Here is a 14,266-nt window from a genome sequence, read left to right as displayed (position 1 = left end):
CACAACACCAAACTTAAAGCTTGCTTGTCCCCAAGCAAGAAAAGAATTATTGAGAAGAAAGAATGAAATTGAAGAGGATGTTCATGCTAGCAGAGTATTATTGGTAGTTCATGGGGTTTTATGTGGATATGTAAACACTCACTTCTTATTGACTTTTAGGCCTAGAAAGTCTCCTTCAAGCATCAAGCAACACACTGCTATGACCTCTCATTATTCCTTTGTCCTTGACTATTATTTTTTTATAAGCTTTAGTTCATTGTCATGTGTAACAAGTTCATTTCTTTCTTTATACTTGACACATTATTCACTATAGACACTTGGCTCACATTCCTTCTTAAAACATTGATGCCCAGCACCTCTTTGGGTTACTAAATGCCTTGTAGTTAGGTTGCTCTTGATAGTGGACTTTCAGCTGATGATCCCGGGTTAGTTAACCCAAGTCACCGAGTGTTGATGCACTCCAAAGAACTTAATAATCCAAGCAGATCCTAGTACAAAGACACCACATGCATGTATTCTAAGGTTCAAGCTATTGGTGTCTAGCTTTACTTCTTTTTTCTTTTATTCTATTGCCAATTTTTGGCTTTTTCTTTTCTCTTTTTGTTTTTCTTTTTAACCAAGAACTTTTATTTGATTGAGATTCATAGACAGTAGGCCACTTTCTACTTAGAAGGAGACATCCTAGTTCTCTTATTCACTAAAAGTGAGCTATCATACAATCACACATACATACCACCACTTACTTTTATTGTACTTCTATCTAACAGAGAACTATCTCACTTCACATTCAAACATTTCTTTTATTGAATTAAAGATGCAGGGGACAAAGCATGCTTTTTGTTAAGTGAAAGTAAACACACAAGCACACACTTAGACTAGCTTACTTATTTTAAGGGAAACAAACATAATGCAAAGACTATTTTAAACAGATAAGATGCATGTTTTTTTTCTTTGTAGTGATGAACAAGGAGCAAGTCCACCTTTCATTTGTCATGCTTTTTCTTTCTTCTTTCATACACTTGGTTGTTGGTGTTCTCTGTGTCCATGTCTGTTGTTTGTTGACCCCACCAGAACCCAGCTCTATTCATCGCCTCCTCTACTCTATCTTCAAGTCTCATAGCCTTGCTTACTTCTATCTCACTTTTCCCTTTGAAGAATTCATCGAAAGTTGGAAATACTGGATCCATGTTGTGCAGATGCTCTCCAATATAGTTCATTTTGATTTGACTATTTATGTTGTAGTCGGCTTGGACTTCATATCTTGCATCTTGGAGGGTTGTGAACTCTTTGAGAGCCCTCATATTTTCAGCTTGCATTTGTGCCAACTTTCCAAATGATTCGTGAGATTGAAAGGCATGCTCCTCTTGCATCACGAAGAATTTTGACTCAAACTCACTTTGTCTGTTCATCATTCTTAGTTGCCGTTCCTCTTGCTCTTGTTGGTTTTTCATGTACAGTGAATGGTATTCCTCTTGCCTTTCTTGAGTTATCATGTACTGTTGTGATAATCTTCCAATTGCTTCCTGCATCTGAGTCATATCCAGAGTGTTATGTGGTGGAATGTGTTGCTGTTCTTCTTCCTCTTGTGGCTCTTCCTCCTCTTGTAACTCTTCTTCCTCCATTGGTTCTTCTCTTTGCCTTCTTCCGTGTGGTCTTCGGCTCTGCTGCGCTTCAGTAACCATCATCATTCTTTCAATGGTTATAGGCATGCCCGGGTTCAACCATGTTGGGTTATCTTCCTCCATTGGCACTTTAGCTCTTGCACACAACCTCAAAATGGTGCTTGGGTAGTATAACCAAGACCCAGCCGAGTTCTTCTCTGCCAGTTTTTGAATATCCTTTGCAAGGATTTCATGCACCTTCACCTCTCTTCCCACCATGATGCAATGCAACATAACAGCTCTTTTCCTGTTGACTTCTGAGGTGTTTACTGTGCCCAGAATTGATATTTTCAATAGCTCATACCATCCCTTTGCTTCCGGGGTAAGGTTTCCTCTCCTCAGATACTTGTATTTATTTTTGGCATCTCCTTCCCATTCTGAGTTCACCATACAAATATCTCTCGAAATTCTATCATAATCCGGATCTCCATTTACCCTTTGGTGGTATCCCGGTTCACCAAAGCGGACTGATTTTAGTCCCAAGACTTTCTTGATGGCATCTGAACTAAAGTCTACTTCCATCCCCCGTACATAGCTCTTGTACATTGGGGCTTCACCCGTGTTAAGTCTTGGGATGTTGGCATAGAACTCTCTTATGATATTTGCATTGACCCGAGTGATAGGTAAGACGAGTTCTTCCCATTTCCTCTTTCTAATCTTGTCCTTCATTTCTTGGCACCCTTCATCTGGTAGCAAGAGTGGAACCTCTGGATATATCTTCTTCTCATTCATCCATTGAAGTTGTAATTGATGGTACCAAGATCTAAATCTCCATCGGTCATATTCTGGTGTATTCTCTTCCACCTCAGGTTCTTTTCCTTTTCTCCGTTTGGTTCTTGAGGAAGAGGCCATAATCACTTGATTGGTTGATCTTCTTAGAGGTTAATGGGTTTGTGAAGAATATTGGAGGTTTTGATTTGCTCTTGAGAAGGAAAATGTTTGAGGCTGAGCTTATATGATGAAAAGTGATAAATGAAATAGAGTTTGAATGGTTGGAGAGCAGGGAGTGTGCAACTCTTCGGTTATGTGCATGGCTTGAAAGTGGTGTGTTATAGTTACTTAAATGAACAATGGAGGGATGGGATGCAATTGGATACTATGCGAATCAAAGGTGTGCATGTGAAGGTGAATGAGGATAAAATTTGCTTCTTCAATGATTTTCAACGTGATCATTCCAAGAAGTGGGCAGATTCACTTTTTGAGGCATGTGATGGAATTTTGTCCTCATGCTATGCTCTCCCTTTGTCTTGTCTCTTTCATTGAGTGTTCTTTGACCACCTAACCATCACAACAAAGCAACACAGATCAACATTATCAAACCGTGGCAAGAATACTTCCTTTATTAACAACTATGTGAACTCTCATTCCTTATATCCATTTTAACCGTGACTTTTCTTGGAGGACACCAAACTTAATGTTTGGTCATATAGTTTAAAAATGTTTCTTCCTCCAACTAGTGTTCTTGAAATCCCAATGTCACTCTTGGTTAAATATTTATAAGAAATGCTTTCATTATAATTTTTCTTTTTCTTTTTTCTTTTTTTTCATGAAGGATCAATTGTGTCCTTTAATCAGTGCATCAAGGTTTGATGAACACCAAACTTGTCTCTTGTTAAGGGGTAAATGTGAGATGCCAGTAGTTAATCACAATTGATGCCTTCATCACAGAATATGATTTCTTTTCAATTGTAAAGTCTCAGAAAGTGACAACGTATGATCATTGGTGCATGATTTTTAATTTTCATGAAAAGAAAAACACCAAACTTAGTGTTTGGTCATATGCTTCATTAGGATAACTAAGCATATAGTATGAAAATGTTTGTAACACTGGTTTGGTGTGCTTGAAGGCACACCAAACTTTAGAAGTCTTAGCATATGTTTCAAAACAGTGCATGCATTCATTAAGTACGTTCATGAAAAGAAAAAAAAATCATGCTCAGGTGATCATGGCTTATTGAATTTAAAATGACATAAATCTTAAATCATGGGTTGCCTCCCATGGAGCGCTCTTTTATTGTCACTAGCTTGACACTGGGGCTTTCTTTTATGGTGGTTGATGATTGTAGTGCCTCAACTTGTCTCCCCTGACTGTGATCCTCCTCTTTGTTCCTTGGTGTTCAATTTCAGCATGCTCTAATGAGAGTATATTGCTGACAGTGTAGTAATCATCAGTCTGTTGGCTTGCTCCTAGTTGTTGATAAATCAATTGCACTTTATCACCTTTGGAAAGCCCTTCTGTTGGAATTTTTCTGTTCTTCCTACCCTTTTTTGTTTTGTTTCTGCGCTTCTTCTTTTCTTTTGTTGATCTTTCTTCTTTGGCCGTAGGCTTACTTTGGAGATTTCTATTCTTGGTGGCTAATACTCCAACATCCTCTTGAATTTCAGCATCATTCTGCACAATCTCTTGCATTGGGAGGTTGCTGTTACTTGTCTTATTACTTCCTTCCTTCAACTGTGAGTCTTCCTTGCCGAGGTCCATATAATCTTTCTTCTCATCACTGAGCTGTGTTTCTGGTAATACTCTCAGAGCGACACTCTCATCATGCATTCTGAGAGTTAATTCACCTTGCTCTACGTCTATGATGGCCCTAGCAGTGGCTAAGAAAGGTCTCCCCAGTATGATGGAGTCACTTTCATCCTCATCTGAATCTAGAACTACAAAACCTGCAGGGTATATGAATTTGTCTACCTTGACTAGAAGGTTTTCAATCACACCCCTGGGTATACCATTGACTTATCTACCAGCTCTAGAGATATCTGTACTGGTTTAACTTCCTTTATACGCAGCTTTTTCACCAAAGAGGAGGGAATTAAGTTAATACTTGCTCCTAGATCGCACATTGCCTTAGTGATGGTTAATTCCCCAACGGTGCAAGGCAGCAAGAAGCTCCCGGGGTCTTCAAGCTTAGGAGGAAGCCCTTTTTGAATCAAAGCCCTGCATTCCTCAGTAAGTAGTGTGGTCTCTTTCTCATCCCAACTTCTTTTCTTGTTGATAAGCTCCTTCAAAAACTTGGCATACAGAGGCATTTGTTCAAGTGCTTCAGCCAAGGGAATGTTGATCTCCAGCTTTTTGAAAGTCTCAAGGAACTTATGAAAATGTTGGTCCTTAGTCTCTTTCCTGAACCTCTGGGGATATGGCAGTGGAGGTGTGATGCTCTTTCCTACTTGCTGCTGTCCCTGAATCACTTCTTTTGAACTGTGTGGTTGGTTGTTCTTTTCTTTGAGTTTCTCAGTGCTCTTGTTTGGCATCACAACTTGATCCTTGGCTTCATCTGCCTTTGTTTGCTTTTCATCTTCTATTGGTCTTTTGCTGCTCTCTACTTGCTTCTTTGTAGTGTCATTGTTGCTCATCAATGTTCTCCCACTCCTTAATTGTATCGCCTTGCGTTCTTCCTTAGGATTTGGGATTGTGTCACTCGGCAGTGAGCTTGAAGGTCTATCAACAGAAATCTGCTTGGAGATTTGCCCAATCTGCCTCTCTAGGCTCTTCATGGAGGCTTCATGGTTCTTGGTTGTCATTTCCTGGTATTTCCACATTTTGTCTATCAAGGTTTCCAAGTTATTGAGTCTTTGAGATTCAGGTGATGCTTGTGATGGGTTATGAGATGTGGATGGTGGATGATAGGCATTTTGGTTGGTGGGTTGGTTATTGGATTGGTAATGGTTGGGGTTGGGGTAGTTGTTTTGAGGTTTTCTGTAAGGGTTTTGGTTAGTTTGCTGCTGGTTGTGGTTTTGGTTGTTTCTTGAAGTGTTTTGGTTTGAGTTCCTCTGCCATGGTTGTTGGTTCTGGTTGTGATTATCTCCCCATCTGAGGTTTGGGTGGTTCTTCCAGGATGGATTGTATGTGTCACTATACACTTCATTCTGTCCAGAGTTTTGGTTATGCATGTACTGCACTTGCTCCTGTTGTTGCTCTTCTTGGCTTTCTTCATTCTGCACCCATACAGTTGATGGTTGGCTTGTGTTTACAGCTGCTACTTGAAGGCTATCAATCCTTTTGGCCATTTGTTCAAACTGTTGTTGAATTTGTTGCTGCATCATTTTGTTTTGAGCTAAGATTGAGTCCACTCCTTCTAGCTCCATTACTCCTCTCCTTTGTGATGGTTGGCGTTGCCTTTGATGCGCAAAGAAATACTGATTATTAGCCACCATGTCAATAAGATTTTGAGCTTCTTCTACAGTTTTCATCAGTTGCAATGATCCTCCAGCTGAGTGATCAAGTGCTTCTTGAGCCTTTAAAGTGAGTCCTTCATAGAAGTTCTGTAGCTTGTCCCACTCAGTGAACATTTCTGGTGGACATTTCCTCAGCAGAGCCTTATATCTCTCCCATGCTTCATACAGATTTTCAGCATCCAATTGCGTGAATGTCTACACCTCAGTCTTCAACCTGATGATCCTTTGAGGGGGGTAAAACTTGGCGAGAAACTTGCTCACCAAATCATCCCATGTGTTAATGCTTTCCTTCGGAAATGTTTCTAGCCATTGAGTGGCCTTGTCCCTGAGAGAGAATGGGAATAACAACAGCTTGTATATGTCAGGGTGCACTCCATTGCTTTTAATTGTGTCACAAATTCTCAAGAAAGTGGATAAATGTTGATTTGGATCCTCCAATGGTCCTCCCCCAAACGAGCAGTTATTTTGGACCAATGTGATGAGTTGTGGCTTCAGTTCAAAGTTATTTGCATTGACATCAGGGGTGAGAATGTTGCTTCCACAATGTCTAGCATTTGCAAAAGTATAGGAGGCCAGTACTCTCCTCTGTTGTGGGTTATTGTTAACCCCTCCTCCTGGATTAGATGGATCTCCTTCCATCTCGTGATATTCTTCCTCAGATTCTTCCTCTCCAACAATATTTTTCCCTCTTTCAGCTCTTCTTAGCCTTCTAAGAGTTCTCTGGTCAGTTTCAGATAAAACAGGAGTGGCTCTCCCTGTACCTGACATACAAACAAAACAAAAGAAACACTACCAGTAACACTTCAATCTATTGCTAGAATGAAGTTTAGTTAGTGGTGCACGAAATTGTGATCTCCAGGTTCGAATAATCCCTGGTAATGGCTCTAAAGCTTGGTGCTCTGATCTTAATTCATAATTGTCACAACTTCGATACAACTAACCAGCAAGTGCACTGGGTCGTCCAAGTAATACCTTACGTGAGTAAGGGTCGAATCCCACGGAGATTGTTGGTATGAAGCAAGCTATGGTCACCTTGTAAATCTCAGTCAGGCAGATATAAAGTGATAATGGTGTTTTCGAATATTATATAGTAAAATAGGGATAAAGATACTTATGTAATTCATTGGTAGGAATTTCAGATAAGCGAATGGAGGTGCTTTTCGTTCCTCTGAACCTCTGCTTTCCTACTATCTTCATCCAATCTGTCTTACTCCTTTCCATGGCTGGCTGTATGCAAGGGCATCACCGTTGTCAGTGGCTACATCCCCTCCTCTCAGTGAATAATATGCTCACGCACCCTGTCACGGCACGGCTATTCATCTGTCGGTTCTCGATCATGCTGGAATAGGATTCACCCTCCTTTTGCGTCTGTCACTAACGCCCAGCACTCGCGAGTTTGAAGCTCGTCACAGTCATTCAATCATTGAATCCTACTCAGAATACCACAGACAAGGTTTAGACCTTCCGGATTCTCTTGAATGCCGCCATCATTCTAGCTTACGCCACGAAGATTCTGGTTAGGAGATCTAAGAGATACTCATTCTAGCTTAATTCATGTAGAACAGAAGTGTTTGTCAGGCACGCGTTCATAAGGGAGAAGGATGATGAGCGTCACACATAATCATCACCTTCATCACGTTCTTGGGTGCGAATGGATATCTTAGAAGCGAAATAAGAAGAATTGAATAGAAAACAGTAGTACTTTGCATTAATCTTTGAGGAACAGCAGAGCTCCACACCTTAATCTATGGAGTGTAGAAACTCTACCGTATGAAAATACATAAGTGAAGGTCCAGGCATGGCCGTGTGGCCAGCCCCTCTGATCTAAGAACCAGACGTCCAAAGATGTCTAATACAATAGTAAGAGGTCCTATTTATAATAAACTAGCTACTAGGGTTTACATGAGTAGTAATTGATGCATAAATCCGCTTTCGGGGCCCACTTGGTGTGTGCTTGGGCTTGGGCTTGAGTGTTACACGTGTAGAGGCCATTTGTGGAGTTGAACGCCAGTTTCTGTGCCAGTTTGGGCGTTCAACTCTGGTTTTGGATCCTTTTCTGGCGCTGGATGCCAGATTTGGGCAGAAGGCTGGCGTTGAACGCCAGTTTACGTCGTCAATTCTTGGCCAAAGTATGGACTATTATATATTGCTGGAAAGCCCTGGATGTCTACTTTCCAACGCAATTGGAAGCGCGCCATTTAGAGTTCTGTAGCTCCAGAAAATCCACTTTGAGTGCAGGGAGGTCAGAATCCAATAGCATCAGCAGTCCTTTTTCAACCTCTGAATCTGATTTTTGCTCAAGTCCCTCAATTTCAGTCAGAAAATACCTGAAATCACAGAAAAACACACAAACTCATAGTAAAGTCCAGAAATGTGAATTTAACACAAAATATATTGAAAACATCCCTAAAAGTAACTAGATCCTACTAAAAACATACTAAAAACAATGTCAAAAAGCGTATAAATTATCCGCTCATCACAACACCAAACTTAAATTGTTGCTTGTCCTCAAGCAACTAAAAATCAAAATAGGATAAAAAGAATAGAATATACTACAAATTCTAAACTATCAATGAAACAGAGCTTCAATCATATGAGCGGGACTTATAGCTTTTTGCCTCTTGAATAGTTTTGGCATCTCACTTTGTCCATTGAGGTTCAGAATGATTGGCATCTATAGGAACTCAGAGTTCAGATAGTGTTATTGATTCTCCTAGTTCAGTATGATGATTCTTGAACACAGCTATTTTATGAGTCTTGGCCGTGGCCCTAAGCACTTTGTTTTCCAGTATTACCACCGGCTACATAAATGCCACAGACACATAATTGGGTGAACCTTTTCAGATTGTGACTCAGCTTTGCTAAAGTCCCCAATTAGAGGTGTCCAGGGTTCTTAAGCACACTCTTTTTTTTTTGCTTTGGACCTTGACTTTAACCGCTCAGTCTCAAGTTTTCACTTGACACCTACACGCCACAAGCACATGGTTAGGGACAGCTTGGTTTAGCCGCTTAGACCAGGATTTTATTCCTTTAGGTCCTCCTATCCACTGATGCTCAAAGCCTTGGGATCCTTTTTATTTGCCCTTGCCTTTTGGTTTTAAGGGTTATTGGCTTTTTCTGCTTGCTTTTTCTTTTTCTTTCTAATTTTTTTTCGCCTATTATTATTTTTTTTTTCTGCAAGCTTTGTTCTTTGCTGCTTTTTCTTGCTTCAAGAATCATTTTTATGATTTTTCAGATTATCAAATAACATGTCTCCTACTCATCATTCTTTCAAGAGCCAACATATTTAACATTCTTAAACAACAACTTCAAAAGACATATGCACTGTTCAAGCATACATTCAGAAAACAAGAAGCATTGTCACCACATCAATATAATTAAGCTAAGTTCAAGGATAAATTCGAAACTCATGTACTTCTTGTTCTTTTGAATTAAAACATTTTTTATTTAAGAGAGGTGATGGATTCATAGGACATTCATAACTTTAAGACAAAGTTACTAACTACTAATGATCATGTAATGAAGACACAAACATAGATAAGCACATAACATAGAAAACGAAAAACAGAGAGAGTAAGAACAAGGAATGAGTCCACCTTAATGATGTCCTTGAGCTCTTCTATGTCTCTTCCTTGTCTTTGCTGCTCCTCCTTCATTGCTTTTAGATCTTCTCTGATTTCATGAAGGATGATGGAGTGCTCTTGATGTTCCACCCTTAGTTGCTTCCAATAATTGTGTGGAAGAAAATGTATCCCCTGAGGTATCTCAGGGGTCTCTTGATTTGCAGTCAAATGTTCTACCACTGAGCTATAGATTCTTTACATAATTGTTTTACCACACCAAACTTAGAATGTTGCTCGCCCTCGAGCAAAAGAAGAAGGAATAGATGAAGAAGATGTGGAAATAAAAACTAGGATTATGAGGAGGTAAAGTGGGGATCCTGTGGGGTCCACAGATCCTGAGATGATCCTGTGGTGTCCACAGGTCCTGAGGTGTCAAGGCATTTACATCCATGCACCAATTTAGGCATGCAAAATGCCCTTGCACACAACTCTGGGCGTTCAGCGCCAGGTTGGTGCCCATTTTGGGCGTTCAACGCCCCTTTGCTGCCATTTCTGGCGTTGAACGCCAGAACCATGCTTGTTCTGGGCGTTCAGCGCCAGGATGCTCCTATTCTGGGCGTTCAGCGCCAGGATGCTCCTATTCTGGGCGTGATTTTTCTTCTGCTATTTTTTATTTCGTTTTTGATTTTTTTATTTATTTTGTGACTCCACATGATCATGAACCTAAGAAAACATGGAAAACAATAAAAATAAAAATTAGATAAACATTGGGTTGCCTCCCAACAAGCGCTTCTTTAATGTCAATAGCTTGACAGTGGGCTCTCATGGAGCCTCACAGATGTGCAGAGTTTTGTTGAAACTCTCCAACACCAAACTTAGAGTTTGGATATGGGAGTTCAACACCAAACTTAAAGTTTGGTTGTGGCCTCCCAACACCAAACTTAGAGTTTGACTGTGGGGGCTCTGGTTGACTCTGCTGGGAGAGAAGCTTTCCTGCTTCCTCTCCATGGTTGCAGAGGGAGATCCTTGAGTTTTGAATACAAGGGAGTTCTCATTCCATTGAAGGACTATTTCACCTCTGTCAACATCAATCACAGCTCTTGCTGTGGCCAGGAAAGGTCTTCCTAGGATGATGGATTCATCCTCTTCCTTTCCAGTATCCAGGACTATGAAGTCAGCAGGGATGTAAAGGTCCTCAACTTTTACCAATACATCTTCTACGTATCCATAAGCCTGTCTTCTTGAGCTGTCTGCCATCTCTAGTGAGATTTTAGCAGCTTGCACCCCATAGATTCCCAGTTTCTCTATTACAGAGAGGGGCATGAGGTTTATTCCTGAACCAAGGTCACACAGAGCCTTAAAGATCATGGTGCCTATGGTACAGGGTATTATGAACTTTCCAGGATCCTGTCTCTTCTGAGGCAATGTCAGTTGATCCAGATCACTTAGTTCATTGATGAACAAGGGAGGTTCAACTTCCCAAGCATCAATGCCAAACAATTTGGCATTCAGCTTCATGATTGCACCAAGAAACTTGGCAGTTTGCTCTTCAGTAACATCCTCATTCTCTTTAGAAGAGGAATACTCATCAGAGCTCATGAAGGGCATAAGGAGGTTCAATGGGATCTCTATAGTCTCTAGATGAGCCTCAGAGTCCTTTGGTTCCCCAGAGGGACGCTCCTTATTGATCACTGGACGTCCCAGGAGGTCTTCCTCCTTGGGATTCACGTCCTCTCCTCTCCTCAGAGGTTCGGCCATGGCGCTTATGTCAATGGCCTTGCACTCTCCTTTTGGGTTCTCTTCTGTATTGCTTGGGAGAGTACTAGGAGGGATTTCAGTGATCCTTTTACTCAGCTGGCCCACTTGTGCTTCCAGATTTCTAATGGAAGACCTTGTTTCATTCATGAAACTTACAGTGGCCTTAGATAGATCAGAGACTAGATTTGCTAAATTAGAAGCAATTTGTTCAGAGTTCTCTGTCTGTTGCTGAGTTGATGATGGAAAAGGTTTGCTATTGCTAAACCTGTTTCTTCCACCATTGTTAAAGCCTTGTTGAGGCTTCTGATCCTTCCATGAGAAATTTGGATGATTTCTCCATGTTGAGTTATAGGTGTTTCCATAAGGTTCACCTAAATAATTTATCTCTGCTATTGCAGGGTTCTCAGGATCATAGGCTTCCTCTTCAGAAGATGCCTCTTGAGTACTGTTGGATGCAGCTTGCATTCCATGCAGACTCTGAGAGATCATATTGACTTGCTGAGTCAATATTTTGTTCTGAGCCAATATGGCATTCAGAGTATCAACCTCAAGAACTCCCTTCTTCATAGGCGTCCCATTGATTACAGGATTCCTTTCAGAAGTGTACATGAACTGGTTATTAGCAACCATGTCAATGAGTTCTTGAGCTTCTGCAGGCGTTTTCTTTAGGTGAATAGATCCACCTGCAGAAGTGTCCAGTGACATCTTTGATAGCTCAGATAAACCATCATAGAATATATCCAGGATGGTCCATTCTGACAGCATGTCAGAAGGACACTTTTTGGTCAACTGTTTGTATCTTTCCCAAGCTTCATAGAGGGATTCACCTTCTTTTTGTCTGAAGGTTTGAACATCAGCTCTAAGCTTGCTCAGCTTTTGAGGAGGAAAGTACTTGGCTAAGAAAGCCGTGACCAGCTTATCCCAAGAGTTCAGGCTGTCTTTGGGTTGAGAATCCAACCATAATCTAGCTCTGTCTCTTACAGCAAAAGGGAAAAGCATGAGCCTGTAGACTTCAGGATCTATTCCATTAGTCTTAACAGTATCACATATCTGCAAGAATTCAGTTAAGAACTGAAAAGGATCTTCAGATGGAAGTCCATGAAACTTGCAGTTCTACTGCATCAGAGAAACTAACTGAGGTTTCAGCTCAAAGTTGTTTGCTCGAATGGCAGGAATGGAGATGCTTCTTCCATGTAAATTGGAATTAGGTGCAGTAAAGTCACCAAGCATCCTCCTTTCATTATTATTATTTTCGCCTGCCATCTCCTCTGCCTGTTCGAAAATTTCTGAAAGGTTATCTCTGGATTGTTGTATTTTATCTTCTCTTAATTTTCTCTTCAGAGTCCTTTCAGGTTCTGGATCTGCTTCCACAAGAATGTTCTTATCCTTGCTCCTGCTCTTAATACAAGGAAGAATGGACAGAAAAATGATAATAATAATAATAGAGATCCTTTATACTACAGTATAGGGATCCCTTTGTAAGTAGAAGAATAGGGGGAGATAAAGGATGTGATGTAAAGGAAGAAACACAACTGTGAGGATTGGAATGTGAGATGAGATGTTAGGACATGAATGAATAAATAGAATGAGATGGGGGAGGAATAATTTTCGAAAATTATTTTGAAAAAGAGTTAGTGATTTTTGAAAATTGTTTTTTTGAAAATTGTTAGTATTTTTTTTTTTCGAAATTTTTGAAATCAAAAATAGAAAATAAAAATAATTAGTTAATTAAAAAGAAATTTTTGAAAAAGAGGGAGATATTTTCGAAAATTAGAGAGAGAGAGTTAGTTAGGTGGTTTTGAAAAAGTTAAGAAACAAACAAAAAGTTAGTTAGTTAGTTGAAACAAATTTTGAAAACCAATTTTGAAAAGATAAGTAGTTAGGAGGTTAGGAAAGATATTTTGAAAAGATATTTTTGAAAAAGATAAGATAAGAAGATATTTTGAAAAGATATGATAGAAATTAGTTTTGAAAAAGATTTGATTTTTAAAATCACAATTAATGACTTGATTCACAAGAAATCACAAGATATGATTCTAAAACTTAAAGTTTGAATCTTTCTTAACAAGCAAGTAACAAACTTCAAATTTTTGAATCAAAACATTAATTGATTAAGTTATTTTCGAAAATTTGGTATAAAAATAAGAAAAAGATTTTTGAAAAATATTTTTGGAATTTTCGAAAATAACTAAGAATTTTGAAAAAGATTTGATTTTTAAAAAAGATTTTGAAAAAGATAAGATTTTCAAATTGAAAATTTAATTTGACTCATTGGCAACAACTTGATTTTTTTAAAAATTTTTGAAAAAGTCAACTCAATTTTCGAATTTGATGAGAGAAACAGGGAAAGATATTTTTTTGATTTTTGAAATTTTTATGAAAAACATGAAAATTATGCAATGCATGAACTTTTTAGATCAAAACAATGAATGCATGCAAGAATGCTTATGAATGTCAAGATGAACACCAAGAACACTATGAATGTCATGATGAACATCAAGAACATAATTTTGAAAAATTTTTAATGCAAAGAAAACATGCAAGACACCAAACTTAGAATTCTTTAATGCTTACGCACTAAGAATTCAAGAATGCATATGAAAAACATGAAAAGACACAAAACAAAAAATCATCAAGATCAAACAAGAAGACTTACCAAGAACAACTTGAAGATCATGAAGAACACTATGGATGCATGAAATTTTCGAAAAATGCTAGATGCATATGCAAGTGACACCAAACTTATAACATGACTCAAGACTCAAATAAGAAACACAAAATATTTTTGATTTTTATGATTTTCTAATTTTTTTGGATTTTTATTTATATTTTTCGAAAATTTAAAAGAAAAAATAAGGATTCCAAAATTTTTAATATGAATTCCAGGAATCTTGCATTCTTAGTCTAAAGCTTCAGTCCAGGAATTAGACATGGCTCACTAGCCAGCCAAGCTTTCAAAGAAAGCTCCAGTCCAAAACACTAGACATGGCCAATGGCCAGCCAAGCTTCAGCATGTGATATATGGAATTACATGCATTGAAGTGATTAGTTGAAGCCTCAGTCCAAAAGAATTTAGACATGGCTTTACAGCCAGCCAGGCTTCAACATGCT

At 39.1% G+C, this 14,266-nt stretch overlaps 1 non-coding gene and 1 pseudogene across 1 annotated transcript; one reads left to right on the top strand and one right to left on the bottom strand.

Moving 5' to 3' along the window:
• Positions 1–14,266, bottom strand: part of LOC148562487 (uncharacterized) — a 40,973-nt pseudogene that overhangs the window by 6,756 nt on the left and 19,951 nt on the right.
• LOC148562489 (small nucleolar RNA R71) lies at positions 11,919–12,022 on the top strand. The gene has a single exon (XR_015888002.1). It is a non-coding gene; the product is annotated as a small nucleolar RNA R71 (small nucleolar RNA).

The sequence above is a fragment of the Arachis ipaensis genome, chromosome B6 (assembly GCF_059453495.1).
Source record: "Arachis ipaensis isolate K30076 ecotype BB chromosome B6, ASM5945349v1, whole genome shotgun sequence".
NCBI classification, from domain to species: Eukaryota; Viridiplantae; Streptophyta; class Magnoliopsida; order Fabales; family Fabaceae; genus Arachis; species Arachis ipaensis.
This window is presented reverse-complemented; position numbering and strand designations above follow the sequence as displayed.